Source organism: Olea europaea, chromosome 7 (assembly GCF_002742605.1).
Source record: "Olea europaea var. sylvestris chromosome 7, O_europaea_v1, whole genome shotgun sequence".
Classification (NCBI taxonomy): Eukaryota; Viridiplantae; Streptophyta; class Magnoliopsida; order Lamiales; family Oleaceae; genus Olea; species Olea europaea.
In genome coordinates, this window is record NC_036243.1 from 826,402 (window position 1) to 829,888 (window position 3,487).

The 3,487-nt window shown below is 39.1% G+C and overlaps 1 pseudogene; it reads left to right on the top strand.

The window, feature by feature from the left end:
* The first annotated feature begins 321 nt into the window (after window positions 1-321).
* On the top strand, window positions 322-2,132 carry LOC111396611 (annotated as a pseudogene).
* The last annotated feature ends 1,355 nt before the right edge of the window (window positions 2,133-3,487 follow it).

Sequence of the window (3,487 nt, forward strand, 5' to 3'; positions counted from 1 at the left end):
ATAAACTGGGCAAACAAACAAAATTTCCAAATCCCGTGAACCGGGCATCAAACGAAATTTTCAATCCCACGAACTGGAAACAAATTTCAAATTCAAGCTCGACAAATGCAAAATTCCAGATACACTGGATCAACACCAAAACAAATTTCCAATCCAAACTAGGTCCAACATTAATTAACCGACCCAATAAGCTGTCTAATACGCCAAAAACAGCCCAAACCAATCACAGAAACCAAATTGCTGACCAAACAAATTTAACCCAAAATTCAGCCAATTCACTATGCTTTCAAAATTCTTAATGAAGAACATAAAGAACGTTACAACAAAAACGGAGCTCAGAATTTCCAATTTTCTGTCTGTTATATTAAGAAAGAAAAAAGTCTGCTTAGAAATAAGGTTAATAGCCTCCCATGGCTAGCAGAAAACTTGTCCGGGATTTATTCCGCTCGAAACACCCTCTTTTTCGTCAGCTATTAGAAGCTGAACAGGTTTCAAGTGGATATACGAGGCTGTGTTTGGTTCTGCCAAAGGGGTATTCATTTAGACGCGAGTTCAGCGTGTTTAATGAGTTCTCCAAGAAGATTAAAGGTGAAGTTTTCAGGAACCAGGAATTTAAACAATCTGTGACGGAATTGCAAGAGAAAGCAGAAGAGCTGAAAAGTGTGAAAGAAGATCTGAAAGTTAGGCTGGCAGACATTTCCAATGGGGACCCTGAGATGGTGAAATGGCGAAATGCAGAACTAAGCAGACTTCTGAGAAGCTGTACAAGCATGTGGATGGCCTTTGGATGGAGGCTGAAGAGAAGGCCAAAAAGGTATATGCTGATGTGGAGGAAAAGATTTCGGCTGCAAAAGTGGAGGTAAAAGAAACATTTGGTATTGGAAAGCAAGAGTCTCAAGAAAGAGATGGCACATTGGCTGATCACAACTCAAGTGACAAAGATGGAAGTAATTCTGGATTTAGAGAAGAAAAGAGGCAGGGACAGAAGCAGCAATCTGAATCTAGCAATACTGCAGAAACAATATTTGGCAAGGTTAAGTCTGGTGTTTCTTCCTTTTCTCCTAAAGTTTCATTGGCCTTCCTGAAATTGAAGGAAGCAAAGCCCATTGACTTGGTGAAGAAGGGCTATGATATTGTGAAGGATGAGTTGAAAGGTAACCCAAACAGGAGAAAGCGCTTGGAATATGATGCTTCTTCTGCTTCCTCGTCGCCAAGAGGTGAAAGAAGCACGCGGACCGATGTTGTTGTGTTACCCTCAACACAGTCTGCATGGAGTAAGAAATGGGAGGCATTCAAGGAAAAGATGCAAGGACATCCTATATTCAAGCGCGTCAGTGGGATAAGTGAGCCTGTAATTGGAAAGAGCCAAGAGATTGCAGAGGATATGAGAGAGAGATGGGAGACTAGTGATCACCCAGTTGTTCACAAAATCCAAGATATCAGTGAAACTGTTCTGGGAGAATCAAATGCAGCTATGTCATTCAAGGAAATTCGTCGCAGAGACCCGACATTCTCTCTACCAGAATTCGTGGCTGAAGTTCAAGAAGTGATCAAACCAGTTCTCAATGCTTACTTTAAAGGAGATGTTGAAGTTTTAAGCAAGTATTGTAGCTCTGAAGTGATTGAGAGGTGTAAAGCAGAGCATAAAGCTTTTGAAAGTCAGGGCATCTTTTTCGACAACAAGATACTACATATATCAGAAGTTGAAGTTCGAGAGACCAAAATGATGGGGGACACTCCCATAATCATTGTGGCATTTCAAACACAAAAAAGTTTATTGTATACGTGACAGACTTGGATCAATAACAGAAGGTGGCCAGGATACCATCCACACAGTATATTATGCTTGGGCCATGCAACAACTAGATCCTGAAGAACTTGGAGATGGTGCTCCATACTCGATATGGAGGCTTAGAGAAATGCAACAGCTTGGAGTCCGAGCCCTTGTTTGATATCATTTTTCTATATTAACTCGATGAATAATTTTGCCAGATGAGTCTTTTAACATTTATTTCATAGCAGCCGAGGAGGCAGCATCTTCATTTCTGCTCAATTTTGATTCCAGCGCACTTAAAAATGAGAAATAATTTTCATCTGAACTTTGGCCTGTATGTTCTTGCTTTGCCATCTCTTGTAACCTTTATCAATTTTTTCAAAGAAAAAAAAAAAAAAAAGTAAATAAATATCTAAGCCCAACTTTCATCCAATCAGTAGCCCAAACTATGAAAAAATTTTCAGCCCAAACAATAGCCCAAAAGAATAAATTATCAATTTACCTAATTATATAGTTAACAAACTTCAGCCCACCAACCACAGCCAATTAAATTACCTTAGCCCATTAACCCAATGACAATCCCAATCACAGTAGCTTTATAGCATCAACAACCGACATTCCCTGCCGCCGGCCACACCTTAGCCTCAACGCTGAAACCATAATCCCTGTCAAATTAGAGGGTAAAACTCCATCATAAACAAAACCAGTCCTGATCATAGGGCGAACAAGTGCCTGATAAGCATAGTCTTGGAGGAGTACATCTAATTCCCCAGCACCACCTATTGAATTAGTTTGAGCCGTGACAATTCTCAGAGAGCAAAACAACAGTATCGTGAGAAGAAGCATCGTGAGACTTCCAAGAAGTCCCATTCGATGCTTCGCAGTATTTAAGAATCAGCGAAGATCAACAAAATGTCAATCAATACAAACCAAAGTCAACCAGAAATAAGTAAGAGAGCATTACTTAAGTCTAAAGAATTCCCAAATTGGTTCATCCAAAAAATAGGCTTCACAATTATACCTCACGGACTTCAACAATTGATATATATATATATACCAAGAATCTGATTCTCCATTCTTTAAAAAACAGCAAATTGTGTATCAAAAGATTCATTTATCTTGTCTTGAACGGAAAAGGGAGTAGAGACGAGAAGCTTTGAACTGTTGCAAAGCAGCAGACTCAGTGAAGCACTTTTTTTTTTTTTAACCCTTTGGATTCTTTGTTCAGAAAGAGACCCTCAAAAAAAGAACACCATTTTTTTGCATAAGCTGCGACATGTCCTCCGTATCTTCGTCTCCCAACAAATCAAATGGGTTCGCTGTCACCATTTTTCAGCCACCAGAAGAAAAACCCAAGCCTTTGCAGATATATCAGAAACAGAAATCCTCAATTGAACTCTTCATTCGTGGTTATATGAACTGATCTATGTTAAAGGGATAAAGGAGTAGCAGTTTGGTGAAACCCTAGCCGCAATGAATAGGACAATGCGTAGACAAAGAAACAAAGTAAAACAAAAAAAAACTTGGCTGTACACCTTGCAAGTTTAACCCAAAATCAAACCCGCTCTGATACCATGTAAAAAACAACAAACCAAAGATGAAGAATGGAGGAGAAAGAGAGAAAACCGATTGATAGCAGCCTCCAAACTTGGTTGCATAATGTAAGATTACAATGGTTTATATAGTGCAAAACTAAGGAAATATAATAAGACT